Raw genomic sequence first — 10,807 nt, forward strand, 5'->3', positions numbered from 1 at the left:
TTTACACCATTTCACATTTGCGTATCTCTTTTTTTCTCCTTCTTTTGGTTCCTTCTCTTTTTTTCATTGTGCTTTTCCTTGATTCCCATCTTTACGCGCACTTCTTTCGTCAACTTTATTCTTCTGCGCGCTTCATTAGACGCGACTATCTCCTTGTCTGTTTCCGTTTTTATTCGTCTCAATCCTCGCGTAACGTCAGGCTTCTTTCAACTTATATACCTCCTTACTCCCCCAGAGTAGTTGTTATCATGCTTATTTTGTTCACTTTAGGATGGTGTCCCCTTAACGTCATCTCTAGTAAACTCTCAGTTTTCCTTTCGACTGATTCCCAGTCCACAGGGTCTCTCACTCTTAAATTTCACGTGTCAGTGTTTGCTCTCCTCAGTCCTCTCATCACAGTTGCAGTAATGAAGCGAAACAGCTCCCTCCAAGTCTCAGCGACATAATCGGTGCATTTTTTTGGAAACGAGTCCTGCAATGTTCAAATTAAAGCTTCTTCTATCATCTGATTGAGAATGGGTCAAACCATCGCGAATCCAAGATGACAGCAGATCAATCCACAGACTCCACAGAGTCAGTAGCCGCCTTCTTGAAAGTGGACGCAGACAAGACCCTGGAAAAGAGTTTTGACACATGATAACTAAGAAAGGATAAGTTACAACAATACCTACTAAGGGGTAGTCGATTATTCGACTCCATGTCTCCTTACATCGTAGAATAAACTCCTCAAATACGCACGCCTATATGCCCCTCTCTCTCCTCCCTTCAATAGCACTATACACACCTCTGCTGCAACTTTTATCATTATACAGCACAAAACAACATTGTACCCCAGATTAGCATTTTAAATCCGTAGACTGAAGTTTACATCAACATAGAGCACCATACCGTGCTAAACATTCCTCTATACATTGTACGTCCTTTTAAAAACTGCAGTTTATTTAACAAATAGAGAAGCCTTGACTGTGCTATGTTCTGATATAAAGCCCTTAGGAAGCGGCTAGAGCACGAAAGAAGTGTAGGGAGAACGGCTACTGAATTGAATTAAGTTTGAAACGAAGACTTTTCATAGTGGGCGTAAGGTTTGCAAATTGGGGAATATCGCTTGGGTGATATTCTCGGGTATCACCCACATTTTTAGCTGGGAGATATTTAGTCACTTACTGCGATTAGATCTATCGCACGCAAACAGAAATATTTAGTGGATCATAAACAACAGTATGTATCCCTAGATAGCACTGTGCTTCCCGCCATTGCAGTTTATCCCACAATACAGCGCTTTACAACATTATGTACCCCCAGGTAGCACCAGACTTCCCTCTTCTGAAGTTAACATCGCAATACAGCGCTATACAACAATATGTACCACTAGATAGCACTAGACTTCACTTTTCTGCAGTTTACACCGCTATACAGTGCTATACAAAATATGTACCCCTAAGTAGCCTTGATCGGAATAATAGAATACATACATCGAAACGTTCCAGCTTCACGGGCCATGCTTTATGTCTTTCTCCACGGTTCATTAAATACTCCATGAAAACCTCTGCGTCCCAAAGAAAATACAACATTTGCCATCGCAGTCATGACTCGTCTGACGTGAAGATACAGAGATCGAGAGTTGATTACGGCTTGAAGTTTCAAACTCTTAAAGGCGGGAAACATGTCTTGAATTCTTGGGTTGGACTCAAATAGTCTGAAACAAAATCATTCACGGACATCATTTTTAACTCTGAATAATAGAAATTCGACTCGCGTTTACTTTAGATGATGAATTTTACTTCCATTTTGCCAGTTATACAAAGAAATCAAGACAGTGAGCAATACCCACAAGACACAGCTACACAGCTGTGAATCTCCACCCTCATCCTCAGTAGAAATATGCTATCACGAAGGTAGTGCGCATGCGTTTGCATTTTGAAGTCACTTTTGCGTAAAATAATGACCCGATTGGCAAGAAAACAGGCGAAACACGCAGCAGCGCTAAAGTTTTCGTGTTGGCGCTCTCGCATTTGCACACGAAAAGGCCCGAGAAAACGTTTTCACGGTCAACTTAACTTTTGATTGTTTTTATTTCTCGGTTTCTTCTTTAGAACCGGCGCTCGGTTCTTAGCGAAAACGAAAGAGGAACGAAGAATTAAAAAAAATGGAAGTCATTAAGAATAATCGCGCTTAAGACCTCCTATATACTAAGGAATTTGTACCATTGGATTCGATACGTGCTAGCAAGCTACTTTCACGTGCAACGTGACATTCGGCTGAGATCAGCAAATTTTTCCCCTTTTTCTCCATTTCAAATGATTCCAATCCTAACAGTGGTATGATATTTGCATTAAAAAGCTGATGTCAAATCGAGACGCTACATTCACTTTTTTTAGGAAACAAAACACAACAAACCAGAGATATCGAGTATTTAAAACACTTACCGTTTAAACACTTTCTTCCCTGTGACGCTCTTACTGGGCACAATGAGCTGCCAAAATTCTTTTAAATTTTGCATTTTGTTCCTGTGATAGCGGAATGTGTCTGATTCTTGAAGTCGATGTTGCCGCAGCAACTGAGACTTCTATTTCGATTCTGTTATTTCGCGACGCAAAACAACCCATGGCATTTACAGTTTGACTGTTAAACCTTTAAATGAAGATGTGTAGACACTAGCTGAATATATTTAAGAATTTATTTCGTGAACTTTCCTTCGTTCTTAAAACCACTAATTTTCTAACATTTACGCGGTACTTTCATAATTTATTCATTAAAATTTCGCGCAAATGTAAGACGTAGACAAATGCTGGCTCGATCTGTCCCCCTGTGAAAACGTGAAAATAATTTGTTAAATGATTTATCGGTGTGGAAGAATAATTTTTCCAAAGTTATTCCGACATCCCTCAACGCGCGAATGTAGGCGAATTTATTCATTCTATAAGTCGTGAAGTCAGTAATTAAAAGCCTCTCACCCACTTGAAAATATTGATCCGTGGAACATTTGGCTAAAATGTTCGGAACTTTATACCTGTTCAAGACAAAGGAATTTTTCGTGATAGTTTTGCTTCGAATAATCAAATGATAATATGAGCCCGTCCAGACAAATAAAGGTAATTCTTTATTCTTAACTAAGTATTTGTGACAGTTAAATTGATGTGTGTAATTTCGGAGTAATCGTTAAGTAGCATACTCCAGTAAAAGTCGAGATATAACCTCCCTCAGTTAGATTAACGCTGTATTTTTCCTTGAAGTGACATAATTATAAATGACGTCATAAACTTGGGCTCCAGGCCTCTGCAGTGATTGTAATGCTGACGAATAATGCAATGAACGTATGTCTGTGACAGTAAATTTTTCAGGGATTTTATTTTACTCATTGGCGTTAGTTCATGTCTTGTGTGAGCAAATGTTTTTGATGCGAGTCGATGAAATTATCTGCTGAGAACTTCTATTGGCGATTTCTTGTTCAAACCGACAGAAAACAAACGAAAGGAAGAAAACCATGGAGAACAATTCTCAAACTGAATTTTCAAAAATTTTTTCAAAAGAAACTTAGGAAAGAAAGCAGGCCAGGGACACGCTCCAGAGGTTCAAAAATGGTGAGGATCTGAGCGTTAACTTAGTTCTCGTTTACTTATTCAGCACCACGCTTAAAAAGGAGAATTGAGAGGTACGTATTTTTACACCGTAAAGAGAGTGGCTTTCTTTTCTCGAAGCTTCCGCGGATTATTACTGCCGCTGGAGTCAGTAAAATGTCAGTCCAACTAACCTGAGGTCGGTATATGCTTATAGCACATTTCATGGGAAAATAATGGGACAGAGAGGGAAAATCAGGGCGCTGGCTGGGTATATCGATTTCAGTTAAGTTATTTTTAGATTGAAGCGGAACGCGGCGTTGTGGTTTCCTAATTAAGTTTCTTTATTGCCAAAGTCTAAGATTGAAAGAGCTAATCTCCTCGTTGTTTGCCAATAACTCAATTGTATTCACTGACACTGCGGGTCACTGAAAGAGGACGGATGTTTTCCGAAACGAATGCGATGCGTGGCATGTGCAACCAAAAATAAAGTGAACACGACAACCGTTCAAGACTCGAAACTATGAAGAACACTGTCCCATTATTTTACATAGAATTCTCTAATGCACACAGATCTAATAAAGGAACTGTAGGAGGAACTTGTCAAATTCAGACTCAAATGTTTACCTTACCCTCCAGTACTGGTGTTTATGTCATGTGTAGCATCACGTTCAGAGACGTCACGTGACACAACCAACTCAATCTCTTCCGTTAGGTAAGCTTTTTAAACAATGTAATTAGTATGCTTTAGTATAAACGGCCCTGAGTTTCCTTTCGTTGATGAAAAATCTCAAAAAGTGAAACTGGACAACACTATCTTTAAAAACGTTTTTAGGTTGAAATCTTAACGTTAGTAGTTGTCAGCGACATCCGGTGACAACAGCCTTTTACGTACCTGACGACTTTTCTTAAAAGCGACATTTAACATCAATGCCATTTAGGAAATGTTTTTTCTGACATTCTTTAAAAAAACTTTAACTTGTAAAATTTTAGCTTTTACATCAAACGTGTTGAAAACTGCGACAGTCAGATATGAATTACAAGGTTTTAGAGTTTTTCCTTAGATTCTAATCAATTAATATCTAGGAACTGAAAAGTGTTCTCAGGTTTTTAGACGAGAATTAAAAGACATTCTTTCTAACTAAGCCTTATTCAACAACTGTATCTCAACGTAAAAGTACTTTTATGTTTTACGCTCAAAACACAAACCATCTGAACTAGATCTTGTTATTAATGACTCAGCAGTTTTATAATCCTTTTTTTTGCTATTTTCTGTTCACCTTGAGAATCTACTAAATAACTTTGGCAGTGACGTTTTCCTCATTTTTCCCCAAAGCAGAAAAACACAAACGAGACGGAAATTGCTGCTGATTTTCCAATTTTGAATGGTGAGTCATTCCTAATCCTATTTTTCAGTAACGGTCAGAAATTCACGTTAAGTTCGTTTTAAATACATGGTGAAACGACGCCGCTTGCAATGTATTTTCAGTAATTTCCTCAGTAAGTGTAAGGTTAGTTCTGAGGGGGGTGAGGTGGGGGTAACATTATTTGGTCACTTAGTAGGTACTTGTGGGGGGGGGGGGGGAGCAGGATTGAATACAAATTTTAAAGGAATTGGGTCTTATTCAAGTTTTTGACCCCCTTTCTCTTTGACGAGGGAAAGAAAATCGAACTTAGATTTTAAATCTGATCAACTCCGAGACGGTATGTTTTTGGTAAAAGTGATGGGGAAGAAAGAGTCAATTTTTTGCCATGTCACAGTTTCAAAACTGAGTTGAAGACAAATTTGTTTATCAAAACTCTCTCTTCTTTTGGATTAATTTATCTTTGTGTAGACTCAAGGATAGAAATGCCTTGTTAATTGCGGGCTAAGAGAAATTGTTTATAATAATAATAATAATAATAATAATATACAGTATTTATAGAGCGCTAATTCCCAATGGTCCAAAAGCGCTTTACATAATAAAAATAACAAAATCCTAAACCTAAAAAACTACATTGTCATTCTATAAAAATTCCCAATGGTCCAAAAGCGCTTTACATAATAAAAATAAGAACAAAATCCTAAACCTACAAAACTACAAAACTACATTGTCATCCTATAAAAACGTCATCATTCTATACAACATCATAACCAATTTTAAAAAGCCACGTCTTGAGCTTAGATTTAAAAGAAGAAAGGGAATTACAAGATCTAAGTTCGAATGGAAGTGCATTCCAAACAGAAGGTGCGGCAATAGTAAAAGACCGGCCACCATAAGTTTTAAGATTAAATTTAGATGTAGAAAGTAAAAATTGATTGGAGGATCTAAGAAGTCTACCAGGTGTATAAGGCCTGATGAGATCAGTGATATAGCTAGGTGCAGCACCATGAAGCGCCTTAAATGTAATAACTGCAATTTTGAAAGTTATTCTTTGTTCAATTGGTAGCCAATGAAGTTGAATAAGCAACGGCGTAACATGCTCATATCTACTAGTAAGGTGAATAAGCCTAGCAGCACTATTTAGGACACTCTGTAAACGTTTCAAGATACATTTAGGCTGACCGTAGAGCAGTGAGTTACAATAGTCGATCCTTGCAGTAACAAAGGCATGAATTAGAGTTTTACATGTATCGTAAGAAAAAAACTTGCGAATCTTAAAAATATTGCGTAAATGAAAAAACGAAGACTTGCAAACAGCAGTAACGTGCGGCAACATCGATAGAGAGTTATTAAAAATAACTCCAATATTTTTAGCAGTAGTTGAACAGTCAACAGTGTCAGAGGCAATCACCAGGTTTGTTAACGCAGGACGTGGGCGATAGGAGGATGAAAAAACTATAATTTCAGTCTTCCCACTGTTCAGCTTCAGCTTGTTATTTAACATCCAAAGGTCAATATCTTGAACACAATCTTTAAGAGCAGATGTACATGTTGACATATCCTCAGGCGATGACGTTTCAAAAGATAAATATAGCTGTGTATCATCAACATAAAAGTGATAAGATAGACCATGAGATCTTGTAATATCACCTAAAGGGGAAGTGTACAAAGAATACAACAAGGGGCCCAAAACGGAACCCTGAGGTACACCATAAGGTAAGGCATGCACATCAGAAGAGACATCTTGGATTCTGACATGCTGAGTGCAATCAGATAGATATGAACGAAACCAGTCCAGTGCCTGGTCACAAATGTCAAAACGGGTAGATAGTCTAGCAAGTAGAAGAGAATGATCAGCTGTATCAAAAGCAGCAGACAGGTTCAGTAGAACCAAAACAACAGATTTTTGATTGTCAATGGACATAGCAATGTCATTGTAGACTCTGAGAAGAGCCGTTTCGGTGCTATGGTGAGCACGGTAGGCAGACTGAAAGACTTCACACAGACCATTGTTGTCAATGTAGTCAACAAGCTGCAAAGCCACTACTTTCTCAATGACTTTGGACAAGAAGGTGAGGTTAGAGATCGGCCGAAAGTTCTTAAATTCTTGATAATCAAGACTCGGCTTTTTCAACAAAGGACGAATTACAGCTTGTTTAAGTTCAGTGGGCATGACAGAGGTCTCCAAAGACAGCTTAACAATTTTCCAGATCACAGGGCAAAGGAGATCAAGACAACCAAGGAGTATTCTAGAGGGGACAGGGTCAAGTTCAAAAGACTTTGATGCCAAAGGGTGCACAATCTGAAGTAAGGTCGAATATGAAGGACAGCTCAAACGATGGAGTCTAGTTGTTGCTACTGTGGCTTCATTAAATAAATAAGTTCCCTGCATAGGGTTCGATGCCAGTTCATGTCGAATAGTAATAATCTTCTCACCAAAAAAGCCAATGAATCTATTTGCAAGATCCGCCACGGAAGAGCAAGATGGATACTGCGGTGCAGGACTCCGATGTAATAACTTACCGACAATGCCAAACAGTTTCCTCTGATTAAGGCAATTATCATCAATAAGTTTGGTGTAATATTGTGAGCGGACAGAGAGTAATAGCTCATTGACAATACGATTTTGTTCAATAAGACGCAGACGATCTTCGGGCAATCTCGTCCTACGCCATCTCCTTTCCAGTCGGCGACGAACTCTTCTCTCCAGTTTAATCTCCTCACTAAACCATGGAGCAGCGGGACGAATGGTAACCATGCGCGATTTTAATGGGGCATGCTTATCCAAAACACTAGATAACTCCGAATTATACAAGTGAAGCAGCGTAAGTTTAATTTTCATTTACGGTGTAGAAAAGAGTGAATTTAACATCGTCGGAAAGAGAAATAAGACACAAATTGCATTCAATATAATGAGGTGCACTAAGGTATACAGACAGAGAAGTTATAGTCGTTGAAATATTCATTATATGCTAGAGTAACAATTAAACTTTTTTAGCTCATTTGAAAAATTGCTATCTTATTGTAGACGAAGGGCAAATAAAGCTACTAAACTGACGGGAAATATAACTACTTCTGTTTACTTTTTCACGTCTAGACTCGGCATTACTAAATGTATTTTCTCACACTCTCTCCAAAAAATAAAACGATCAGCTAGTTGTTTTAGTTATAACACCCTGGTCTTTTGTTTGGTCTTCAACTGCATTCAGCGATAGCCAGAGAGAAAACGAACGGATGTAGTTCACCTCGAAGAAAGGAGATCATATCAAACACTACCTCTCTCACAGTACCTCTCTAATAGTACCTCCCTCACAGTACCTCTCTCACAGTACCTCTCTCACAAAACCTCTCTCACAGTACCTCTCTCACAGTACCTCTCTCACAGTACCTCTCTCACAGTACCTCTCTCACAGTACCTCTCTCCCAGTATCTCTCTCCCAGTACCTCTCTCCTAGTACCTCTCTCCCAGTACCTCTCTCACAGTACCTCTCTCACAGTACCTCTCTCACAGTACCTCTCTCACAGTACCTCTCTCACAGTACCTCTCTGAGAGTACCTCTCTCACAGTACCTCTATCACAGTACCTCTCTCCCAGTACCTCTCTCACAGTCTCTCTCTCACAGTGCCTCTCTCACAGTACCTCTCTCACAGCACCTCTCTTCCAGTACCTCTCTCACAGTACCTCTCTCACAGTACCTCTCTCACAGTACCTCTCTCACAGTACCTCACTCACAGTACCTCTCTCACAGTACCTCTCTAACATTACCTCTCTCACAGTGTCTCTCTCACAGTACCTCTCTCACAATACCTCTCTCACAGTACCTCTCTCACAGTACCTCTCTCCCAGTACCTCTCTCACAGTACCTCTCTCACAGTACCTCTCTCACAGTACCTCTCTCACAGTGTCTCTCTCACAGTACCTCTCTCACAATACCTCTCTCACAGTACCTCTCTCACAGTACCTCTCTCACAGTACCTCTCTCCCAGTACCTCTCTCACAGTACCTCTCTCACAGTACCTCTCTCACAGTAACTCTCTCACAGTACCTCTCTCACAGTGTCTCTCTCACAGTACTTCTCTCACAGTACCTCTCCCACAGTACCTCTCTCACAGTGTCTCTCTCACAGTACCTCTCTCACAGAACCTCTCTCACAGTGTCTCTCTCACAGTACCTCTCTCCCAGTACCTCTCTCACAGTACCTCTCTCACAGTACCTCTCTCATAGTACCTCTCTCAGAGTGTCTCTCTCACATTACCTCTCTCACAGTACCTCTCTCACAGTACCTCTCTCACAGTACCTCTCTCCCAGTATCTCTCTCACAGTACCTCTCTCACAGTACCTCTCTCACAGTACCTCTCTCACAGTACCTCTCCCACAGTGTCTCTCTCACAGTACTTCTCTCACAGTACCTCTCCCACAGTACGTCTCTCACAGTACCTCTCTCACAGTGTCTCTCTCACAGTACCTCTCTCACAGAACCTCTCTCACAGTGTCTCTCTCACAGTACCTCTCTCCCAGTACCTCTCTCAGAGTACCTCTCTCACAGTACCTCTCTCATAGTACCTCTCTCAGAGTGTTTCTCTCACAGTACCTCTCTCACAGTACCTCTCTCACAGTACCTCTCTCACAGTACCTCTCTCACAGTACCTCTCTCACAGTATCTCTCTCCCAGTACCTCTCTCACAGTACCTCTCTGACAGTACCTCTCTCACAGTACCTCTATCACAGTACCTCTCTCCCAGTACCTCTCTCACAGTCTCTCTCTCACAGTGCCTCTCTCACAGTACCTCTCTCACAGCACCTCTCTCCCAGTACCTCTCTCACAGTACCTCTCTCACAGTACCTCTCTCACAGTACCTCTCTCACAGTAACTCTCTCACAGTACCTCTCTCACAGTGTCTCTCTCACAGTACTTCTCTCACAGTACCTCTCCCACAGTACCTCTCTCACAGTACCTCTCTCACAGTGTCTCTCTCACAGTACCTCTCTCCCAGTACCTCTCTCACAGTACCTCTTTCACAGTACCACTCTCATAGTACCTCTCTCACATTTTTCTCTCTCACAGTACCTCTCTCACAGTATCTCTCTCACAGTACCTCTCTCACAGTACCTCTCTCACAGTGTCTCTCTCACAGTACCACTCTCACAGTACCTCTCTCACAGTACTTCTCTCACAGTACCTCTCTCACAGTGTTTCTCTCACAGTGTCTCTCTCACAGTACCTCTCTCACAGTACCTCTCTCACAGTACCTCACTCACAGTGCTTCTCTCACAGTACCTATCTCACAGTACCTCTCTCACAGTACCTCTCTCACAGTACCTCTCTCACAGTACCTCTCTCACAGTACCTCTCTCACAGTACCTCTCTCACTGTACCTCTCTCACAGTACCTCTCTCACAGTACCTCTCTCACAGTACCTCTCTCACAGTACCTCTCTCACAGTACCTCTCTCACAGTATCTCTCTCACAGTAGCTCTCTCACAGTACCTCTCTCACAGTACCTCTCTCACAGTGCCTCTCTCCCAGTACCTCTCTCACAGTACCTCTCTCACAGTACCTCTGTCACAGTACCTCTGTCAAAGTACCTCTGTCACAGTACCTCTGTCACAGTACCTCTGTCACAGTACCTCTCTCACAGTACCTCTGTCTCAGAGTGTCTCTCTCACAGTGCCTCTCCCACAGTACCTCTCTCACAGTTTCTCTCTCACAGTACCTCTCTCAAGGTGTCTCTCTCACAGTACCTCTCTCACAGTTTCTCTCTCACAGTACCTCTCTCAGAGTGTCTCTGTCACAGTACCTCTCTCACAGTGTCTCTCTCACAGTACCTCTCTCAGTGTCTCTCTCACAGTACCTCTCTCACAGTGTCTCTCTCACAGTACCTCTC

At 41.1% G+C, this 10,807-nt stretch overlaps 1 pseudogene; it reads right to left on the minus strand.

Moving 5' to 3' along the window:
- Positions 1–358: 358 nt before the first annotated feature.
- Positions 359–2,606, minus strand: LOC136277552 (neuroglobin-like; annotated as a pseudogene).
- Between the last annotated feature and the right edge of the window lie 8,201 nt (positions 2,607–10,807).

Source organism: Pocillopora verrucosa, chromosome 13 (genome assembly GCF_036669915.1).
Source record: "Pocillopora verrucosa isolate sample1 chromosome 13, ASM3666991v2, whole genome shotgun sequence".
NCBI lineage: Eukaryota > Metazoa > Cnidaria > Anthozoa > Scleractinia > Pocilloporidae > Pocillopora > Pocillopora verrucosa.